The sequence below is a fragment of the Archocentrus centrarchus genome, chromosome 21 (assembly GCF_007364275.1).
Source record: "Archocentrus centrarchus isolate MPI-CPG fArcCen1 chromosome 21, fArcCen1, whole genome shotgun sequence".
Lineage (NCBI taxonomy): Eukaryota > Metazoa > Chordata > Actinopteri > Cichliformes > Cichlidae > Archocentrus > Archocentrus centrarchus.
The window spans coordinates 7,453,347-7,464,027 of NC_044366.1; positions in this window are offsets into that span (position 1 = coordinate 7,453,347).

Genomic DNA, 10,681 nt, shown 5'->3' on the forward strand with positions numbered 1-10,681 from the left:
TTGAATTATGCTCTTTGCACATGCTGCTGAAAAGAGATACTCAGGAACGTGTACTGATCTCGAAAGGCAATTTAGTTCAGTTCTGCTCGATTTCAAGAAGAAAAGGGTTCATCTCTAAACATGCAGCAGGGCCACCCAAACCAGTGCATCATCACAGGCCTAGGCTGCTAGTGGGGTTCCTATGATGCACTGTTTCTTTTCATTCACCTCTTTTTACTCTGTTTATACACCACTCCACATTATCATCATTAATCATTAGTCATTAATTTATGCCTCTTTTTCAGTGTGTCTTTAGTTCTGCCTCTGTCCCCTCAGCCCCAACCAGTCATGGCAGATGACTAGTAAAAGGGAGTTTTTCCTTCTCACTGTTGCCAAGTGCTTGTTCATAGGGGTTCGCTTTGATTGTTGGGTTTTCTCTGTAATTGTTGTATGGTCTTTATCAATTCAATTCAATTTTATTTATATAGCGCCAAATCACAGCAAACAGTCACCTCAAGGTGCTTTGTATTGTGGGTAAAGACCCCACAATGATACAGAGTAAACCCAACAGTCAAAACGACCCCCTATGAGCAGCACTTGCTGACAGTGGAAGGAAAAACTCCCTTTTAACAGGAAGAAACCTCCATCCGAACCAGGCTCAGGGAGGGGCAGTCATCTGCTGTGACCGGCTGGGCTGAGACCACTGTGGAAGAGAGACAGAGATTAATAATAACTAATGATTAAATACAGTGTGGAGGTTAAACACAGTAAATAAGGTGAATTAAAAGAAACAGTGCAATATAGGACTCCCCGCCCCAGCAGCCTAGGCCTAGCAGCATAACTAAGGGGTGGTTCAGGGTCACCTGATCCAGCCCTAACTATAAGCTTGATCATGAAGGAACGTTTTAAGCTTAATCTTAAAAATAGAGAGGGTGTCTGTCTCCTGAATCCAAGCTGGGAGCTGGTTCCACAGAAGATCGATCGATCGATCGATCGATCGATCTATCTATCTATCTATCTATCTATCTATCTATCTATCTATCTATCTATCTATCTATCTATCTATCTATCTATCTATCTATCTATCTATCTATCTATCTATCTATCTATCTATCTATCTATCTATCTATCTATCCAATTCAATTCAATTCAATTCAATTCAATTTTATTTATATAGCGCCAAATCACAACAAACTGTCGCCTCAAGGCGCTTTGTATTGTGGGTAAAGACCCTACAATGATACAGAGTAAACCCAACAGTCAAAACGACCCCCTATGAGCAGCACTTGGCTACAGTGGGAAGGAAAAACTCCCTTTTAACAGGAAGAAACCTCCAGCAGAACCGGGCTCAGGGAGGGGCAGTCATCTGCCACGACCGGTTGGGCTGAAGGGAGAGAAAGACATGCTGTGGAAGAGAGCCAGAGATTAATATCAATTAATGATTAAATGCAGAGTGCAGTATAAACAAAGTAAATAAGGTGAATGAGAAACAGTGCATTATGTGAACCCCCCAGCAGACTAGGCCTATAGCAGCATAAATAAGGGATGGTTCAGGGTCACCTGATCCAGCCCTAACTATAAGCTTTATCATAAAGGAAAGTTTTAAGCCTAATCTTAAAAATAGAGAGGGTGTCTGTCTCCCGAATCCAAGCTGGAAGCTGGTTCCACAGAAGTGGCGCCTGAAAGCTGAAGGCTCTGCCTCCCATTCTACTCTTAAGTATCCTAGGAACCACAAGTAAGCCAGCAGTCTGAGAGCGAAGTGCTCTGTTGGGGTGATATGGTACTATGAGGTCTTTGAGGTAAGATGGTGCCTGATTATTCAAGACCTTGTATGTGAGGAGAAGAATTTTAAATTCTATTCTAGATTTAACAGGGAGCCAATGAAGAGAAGCCAATATGGGAGAAATCTGCTCTCTCTTTCTAGTCCCTGTCAGCATTTTGGATCAGCTGAAGGCTTTTCAGGAAGCTTTTAGGACAGCCTGATAATAATGAATTACAATAATCCAGCCTAGAAGTAATAAATGCATGAATGAGCTTTTCAGCATCACTCTGAGAAAGGATGTTTCTAATTTTAGAAATATTGTGCAAATGCAAAAAAGCGGTCCTACATATTTGTTTAATATGTGCATTGAAGGACATATCCTGGTCAAAAATGTCTCCAAGATTTCTCACAGTGTTACTGGAGGCCAAAGTAATGCCATCCAGAGTAAGTATCTGGTTAGACACCATGTTTCTAAGATTTGTGGGGCCGAGAACAAGAATTTCAGTTTTATCTGAATTTAGAAGCAGGAAATTAGAGGTCATCCAGGCCTTAATGTCTTTAAGACATTCCTGCAGTTTAACTAATTGATGTGTGTCATCTGGCTTCATTGATAGGTAAAGCTGAGTATCATCTGCATAACAATGAAAATTGATGCAGTGCTTTCTAATAATACTGCCTAAGGGAAGCATGTATAATGTAAATAAAATTGGTCCTAGCACAGAACCCTGTGGAACTCCATAATTAACCTTAGTGTGTGAAGAAGACTCCCCATTTACATGAACAAATTGGAGTCTATGAGATAAATATGATTCAAACCACTGCAGTGCAGTACCTTTAATACCTATAGCAAGCTCTAATCTCTGTAATAAAATGTTATGGTCAACAGTATCAAAAGCTGCATGAGTCCACTGTCAGAGGCTGTAAGAAGATCATTTGTAACCTTCACTAATGCTGTTTCTGTACTGTGATGAATTCTGAAACCTGACTAAAACTCTTCAAATAAACCGTTCCTCTGCAGATGATCAGTTAGCTGTTTTACAACTACTCTTTCAAGAATCTTTGAGAGAAAAGGAAGGTTGGAGATTGGCCTATAATTAGCTAAGACAGCTGGGTCAAGTGATGGCTTTTTAAGCAGAGGTTTAATTACAGCCACCTTGAAGGTCTGTGGTACATAGCCAACTAATAAAGACTGATTGATCATTTTTAAGATTGAAGCATCAATAATTGGAAAGACTTCTTTGAACAGTCTAGTAGGAATGGGATCTAACAAACATGTTGCTGGTTTGGAGGAAGTAACTATTGAAGTTAACTCTGAAAGATCAACTGGAGCAAAAGAGTCTAAACAAATACCAGCAGTGCTGAAAGCAGCCGAACATGAAGAATAATCTTTGAGATGGTTATGAATAATTTTTTCTCTAATGTCTAAAATTTGATTTGTAAAGAAATCCATGAAGTCACTACTAGTTAACGTGAAAGGAATACTCGGCTCTACAGAGCTCTGACTCTTTGTCAGCCTGGCTACAGTGCTGAAAAGAAACCTGGGGTTGTTCTTATTTTCTTCAATTAATGATGAATAGTAAGATGTCCTAGCTTTACGGAGGGCTTTTTTATAGAGCAACAAACTCTTTTTCCAGGCTAAATGAGCATCTTCTAATTTAGTGAGACGCCATTCCCTCTCCAGCTTTCGGGTTATCTGCTTTAAGCTGTGCGTTTGTGAATTATACCACGGAGTCAGGCACTTCTGATTTGAAGCTTTCCTTTTCAGAGGAGCCACAGTATCCAAAGTTACTGTATACGCAGTGAGGATGTAAAACTATTGACGAGATAATCGACCTCACTGGGAGCAGAGTTTAGGTAGCTGCTCTGCACTGTGTTGGCACATGGCACTGAAGAGCATAACAATGAAGGAATTAGATCCTTAAACTTAGTTACAGCACTTTCAGAAAGACTTCTACTGTAATAAAACTTATTCCCCACTGCTGTGTAATCCATTAAAGTAAATGTAAATGTTACTAAGAAATGATCAGACAGGAGGGAGCTTTCAGGGAATACTGTTAAGTCTTCAGTTTCTATGCCATATGTTAGGACAAGAGCCAGAGTATGATTAAAGTGGTGGGTGGGCTCCTTTACATTTTGAGAGAAGCCAATTGAATCTAACAATAGATTAAATGCAGTGTTGAGGCTGTCATTCTCAGCATCTACATGGATGTTAAAATCACCCACTATAATTATTTTATCTGAACTGAGCACTAAATCAGATAAAAAGTCTGAGAAATCAGACAGAAACTCTGAGTAGGGACCAGGTGGACGATAGATAATAACAAATAAAACAGGTTTTTGATTTTCCCAATTAGGATGGACAAGACTAAGAGTCAGGCTTTCAAAAGAATGAAAACTTTGTCTGGGTCTTTGATTAATTAATAAGCTGGAATTGAAGATTGCTGCTACTCCTCCTCCTCGACCTGTGCTTCGAGCATTCTGACAGTTAATGTGACTCGGGGGTGTTGATTCATTTAAACTAACATATTCATCCTGCTGTAACCAGGTTTCTGTAAGGCAGAATAAATCAATACGTTGATCAATTATTAAATCATTTACTAATAGGGACTTGGAAGAGAGAGACCTAATGTTTAACAATCCACATTTAATTGTTTTATTTTTTGGTGCAGTTGATGAAGCTGTATTATTTATTGTTTTTAAATTTTTATGCTTAAATAGCTTTTTGCTGATTTTAGCTTTGGTTTTTGGTGGTCTGGGAGCAGGCACCGATTCTATGGGGATGGGGTTTTGGGGGGATGGCAGGAGGAGAGAAGCTGCAGAGAGGCGTGTAAGACTGCAACTCTGCTTCCTGGTCTCAACCCTGGGTAGTCAGTTTTTAGGAGGGTTAATAAATTTGGCCAGATTTCTAGAAATGAGAGCTGCTCCATCCAAAGTGGGATGGATGCCGTCTCTCCTAACAAGACCAGGTTTTCCCCAGAAACTTTGCCAGTTATCTATGAAGCCCACGTCATTTTTTGGACACCACTCAGACAGCCAGTGATTCAAGGAGAACATGCGGCTAAACATGTCGCTCCTGGTCTGATTGGGGAGGGGCCCAGAGAAAACTACAGAGTCCGACATCGTTTTTGCAAAGTTACACACCGAGTCAATTATTATTTTAGTGACCTCCGATTGGCGTAACCGGGTGTCATTACTGCCGACGTGAATAACGATCTTACCAAATCTACGATTAGCCTTAGCCAGCAGTTTCAAATTTCCATGAATGTCGCCTGCTCTGGCCCCTGGAAGACATTTGACTATGGTCGCCGGTGTCTCTAGCTTCACGTTTCTCAAAACAGAGTCGCCAATAACCAGAGTTTGTTCCTCGGCGGGTGTGTCGCCGAGTGGAGAAAAACGGTTAGAGACGTGAACAGGTTGGTGGTGTACCCGGGGCTTCTGCTTAGGACTACGCTTCCTCCTCACCGTCACCCAGCTGGCCTGTTTTCCCTGCTGCTCGGGATCTGCTGGGGGGGAGCTAACAGCGGCTAAGCTACCATGGTCTGCACCCGCTACAGGGGCCTGGCTAGATGTAGGATTTTCCAGGGTGCGGAGCCGAGTCTCCAGTTCAGAAAACCTGGCCTCCAGAGCTACAAACAGACTACATTTATTACAAGTACCGTTACTGCTAAAGGAGGCCGAGGAGTAACTAAACATGTGACACCCAGAGCAGGAAAGTGCAGGAGAGACAGAAGAAGAAGCCATGTTGGTAGTGAGTCGGCTAAGGGCTAAGCTACTAGCTGAGCTAAGCTAGCGAATTTCTAAAAACAAATAAAGTGAGTAATGTGAATACAGGTGATTCAGCAAAGAGTATGCTATTTAAAGTAGGTGGAGATTACAATAAAATATGTTATTATCCAGATAAATCGAGTTATACAGATATAACAGCTAACAGACAGCAAAACACTGTGCTCCGAAACAGGAACAGGAAGTGATACAATACCGCAGTGAGAGTCAACACCAAGTGACCCATGTATCTACCAGAGATGATGAGTTCACACTGCTTGTGGGGGAAAGGCTAGCTCTCTGACAATGGAAGGAAGAGCTACTGAGACACACCCATGCATTTCTGAGAGTTCTAAACTTCCTTTAACAGCTTTTCTCAACTGAGCTGGAGCTTTTTGAGGTTGTTTTTTTTTTCAAACTTGGGTCCAACAGCATGGATGACTTTCTGGCAACAAAGCTGCCCTCCTGCACCAGTTATGACACAGTCTCCTGGCTTCAGTTGTCCCATTGTTTTAATTATTTTGTCACATTCATCCTGTAACTGAGGACCAGCAGCCTTCAAAAGTGATGCTGCAAGACCTGCATTATGTTTCAAGTTCTGACTAGATGGACTGACAACTGCCTGTGTGAAGCCCACAAGTGTGTGTTCACATGTGGATGTAATTAGAAATAAGCATTTGAATAAGGTGTATAATGCTGTGTTTCAGATATATTTTGTTTGTATTTATATGGGTCAATTTTAGGTTCACACACTGTGTTAAATATTGAGTGTGTATGCAGTTACTCCGCTCCCACCAGTAGGAGGCACTGTGAGGTGGTGGTGTGCCTGCCGCTCGTGCATTCCCCTCATAGCTGAGGAGGAATCAGAGACGACAAACCGCTTCTCCTGTGTCATCTTATTGTTTTCCATTATTCCAGGTATGTTGTGTTTGAAACTGTAAGGAAAATGGGTGTAACTGCTAGTTAATCTTTGTAGACAAAGTCGAATTCAGAACGATGGTGTTAATGAGCGGTAAGATGCGTTATCCTTTGTTTATGAGATCGATCGTCACCGAGAGTGAAAGTGACAGCAGTGCGGCCATTTTGCTAGCAGGCAGCTAACTACTGAAAGCCTGTGTGAGCTGATGCACTTTCATTCTCATTGTTTCATGTATTAAGTGGCATGTTTCTCTATGTATTTGATGTTTATATCTTTGTGCTAGTTAAAAGGTAGATTAAAACTGAGAAGAGTAAAATGTATAAATTAATCAATATGTTTAAAAGTTTGTGTTTATTTACTTACTACTGTTTAATATGGAGTCCAGTAATACCTCATGGTATTTTTCTAAAGGTACATTTAAAATACAGTACTAACCAGTGTTAATCTGTGATATGAGAAAGAGACATAAAGGAGATCTTGTAACAGAGTTAATGTCTGATGAATATGTGTGATTTATGGACACTGAAACATGTCTAAGGAGACATTATACATATGTGTGTACAGCAAGATGATGCTGATTTAAAATGGACAGTGTTAACAGTTAATGATATGTGATGTGTTAATAAATATAGCTGAGGAGGAATCAGAGACGACAAACCGCTTCTCCTGTGTCATCTTATTGTTTTCCATTATTCCAGCTATCGGTAAAGCTGCTCACGGGCGCTGTGAACCGGTACCCGTTACACCTGCACTGAGTAACTGCACATATCTGCCTTGCAAACAGCTATTTCCACTCCTTCAGGTGTCTTAAGTTAGTGTACCAAAAACTTTATACCATCAGTCATATCAACCAGTTGAGCCAGGCTTTCCGTTGTGGTGCCACCCTTGACCACGACAGTTTCTTCAATGTGAGTATTCTGTGTTAAGAAGGCACCAACTTGACGGCCAACATTTATGACATTATCCTTGCAGCCAGACACCACGACTTGTTGAGCAGTGGTGTTGATTTGAGTCCTGCATGGCTTACTGTTAGCTTGTTCTAACTGACTGACCAGCTGCTGCCACTCTGGCTTCTTCAGGACATTACTGTCTTCAACACTGATGAACTGAGATGTTAACAACTGTGTCAGATGGTCTTGAGCATTAGACAGATCTCTGTCAGAAACAGCAACTAGCTGCACCCTGTTTCCACTGATGTCGAATGCTGCATTTATTTGATGAGATGTGAGGAGAGCATCTGTAAGCTTCTCTTGTTGCTCATGTTTTAACAGTTCAAGCACGTAATTATCTATTTTCAGAAGCTTGTCCTCAAGACCATCTTGACATAGGAGATGAAAAATTGATGGTGACACTTTGATCTCCTCAGTTCTACTCAATGTCTCCTTATGGACCTTTTTCACAAGCTTATTAATAATTTCAGAAAGTGATTTCTCTAGTTTGTTGATGTCACTAACAAGACCAGACACTGATAAAACACCACTGGCTTTATCAGGTACAACAATCACATCTTCATTCAGCAGTGTCTCTCTGAGCTTTTTCTCAGACTCTTCCCATGCCTCTGGATCTGGATGGAACTTCAGGGATTTGGACTTTGACACAGATTATGCAAAGGCTGACTTCACAGTATCACTCCATTCTCTGATGAGGACTTTGGCATCCTTTTGCTTTAGTAAAGAAGATACAGGACTCAAGGTCACAGTGTCAGTTTGGCCGAGGGTTATGCTGCAAAAGTGCTTTTCCATTTCACTACAGATGGTCTCTTCTGCTGATTTATTGTTAGCCAGGTATCTCAGGACAGCGCTGTTGATGGGCTCAGAGATGGTATTAAGAAGCTTTAGTGAAGGCTTGTCTTTGCCATAGAGGGCCCTTCCCAAAGATTTATAAAAAGGATAAACTTTGATCTCTTCCTTCTTGATGTAATGCTTCTTCTTCATGATCTTTTTAAAAGCTGTGAATTAAAAAAAAATGACTGTACATTATTAACATATAACAGTCACAGTAATATCTAAAAGGTAGTATATGTGAATTACCTTGATGTTCTTTAAATGTGATGACAGCAGACTGTTCTACTTCATTAACTATGACATCTTCCACATCCCCGCCTTCATTTTCAAAATAAAGATGAAGGTATTCTTCACTGTTGTTGTAAACGTCATCAACTAGAACTTGATAGGTGACTTCGAGAGGTTGGACTGACAATCCCTTCTTTGTGAACATCTTGTTTTGGGGGCATCTTGCCAAAAAGTCAGTGTTTTCTGTGTAGTAGTGGTTAAAAAAAGGAATTTTATTACAAACTCCACAGGATTCCTTAAATGATCTTTGCTGATTTAGTGATGAGTAGGCTAGTTTTTTTAGGATATCAGTGTATTTATAATCAGCAATTTAATATTCTGTCTTGTACAGCACATAGCGCACACGTCTACTATCACTACTTGTGGTAAGGTAGAAACTGTGTTACTGTTTGGTAAAACTACCAGACCACTCAAAACTCATTCAGGAGCTTTCTTTTTACATAGTTTTTAGCCTGGTACCTAGTTTTTTACATTTTTTGGACTGTGCATGGCCTTATCTCCATTTAGACTTTTTGGTGCCACCCATTAGTTTAGAAACTGTATTTATGTCAGCTTATTTTTATACAATGAACATGTCATCTTCTAGTATTAACTTTTAAATTTGCATATCAGTTACGTTGCTTTATGTTAACGATTGTTGTAATATGTTTTGCAGGAGAAATTTCAGTATGAATAGACAATAAAAGTCCACGTTATCATAAACATGGACTTTTCATTTTGAAATGTGTACCTTTTACACTTTGGAAAGTCACCACAGAAGAGGAGATGTCAGGAAGGACTTCTAAAGTGAAGCTTTGGGAGGAAGATGTTGAATCATGAGTCTTTACAATGTTTTCCACCAACATTTCCAAAACCTCCTGGTTGATGTTATTGGGAATATTCCCTAAAAGAGCCGAGGTGGAACACAGGTCTTCATCAGCTGCATCATCTTCTTTGCCTTCTGACTCTCTTTGAACTTTGGCGCTGCTTTCATCGGTACTTGACAGTTTGTTGGTCACAGCAACATCTGCTGTTAATGAGACATCTATGTCAAGTCCATGAACAGATTTCTTAGAACATAGAACACCATGAATTCAAATCTATAACTATGTTAAGTTTAAAATTAATTTACAGATTTTATATTTTGGTGGCCCCTTAAAATATTTCGCCACAAAAAACAAAACCAAAATTATATTAATCATAAAAACTGGACCTCCTTATTATTACTTCTGTAGTGGAAGCAGAGTCTGGGGATGAGGGGGGGTCACTGAGGTGGTTAAACAACTACATGGTGGCAGGGCCCCTGTGGTGTATGAGATTCACCCTGTAAATAAAATCAAATGCTGATTTTATTTACAGCATTGGTGTGGAGTTTGACCTTGAAGGCTTGGCTCAAAACAGGGTGCAGCTAAAAGCAGGATTGTTCAGAAGTTACGGGGGGTGTCTTTCAAAATTTTCCAGAGATGCTGTCTGGAGAGAAGAAAAGTTGAGGAAAAAAAAGAAGGATTTTAAGAGTCTGTCTGTTTCTGACACATTCATACCGGTGACCTGCTGGATGTTGTAGGGCTCTGTGAGTGTTCATCCCACTCCTCCTTGCACAGAGGAGTAGTTACCAGCCCTGCTGATGGCTTAAGGCCCTGTCCACTAACTGCCTGTCTCCACTAATCAATTTAAACTTTGAAAGTTGCTTCAAAAAGAGAAATGTATTATTCTTGACTGGGTAAAACTAAATCAAAATTGGCCTCTGTGTTAATATCCACACTTATGCTTTACAGACGCATGCACACATGCACGCACGTACACACACACACACACACACACACACACACACACATTAACAAGGCAAAATATCGAAACTGCATCATACCAATATCAGTAAATAAAATGAACAAATAAAGAGTATATAAAAATAAAATGAAAACAAAAGGTGCCTTTTAAAGATCCTCTTGGCAAAGAGAAGGTGTCTGGCTCAACACAGCATGCAGACTATGATTTTGCTTGCTTAAGTTGCCAAACAGGTAGATTTAAAAAAAACCAAAAAACAAAAAAAAAACAACAACAAAAACAAGGCAAAGTATTCAACTTTTCTTCACATAACTCATGCTTTAATATATCTTAGTAAATGTAATAAGCGAGTCTTGGATTTCATTGTTTTGCATATGTTTTGTTTAATTTGTTACCTCTTTCTACATGTATTTCATTAAAATA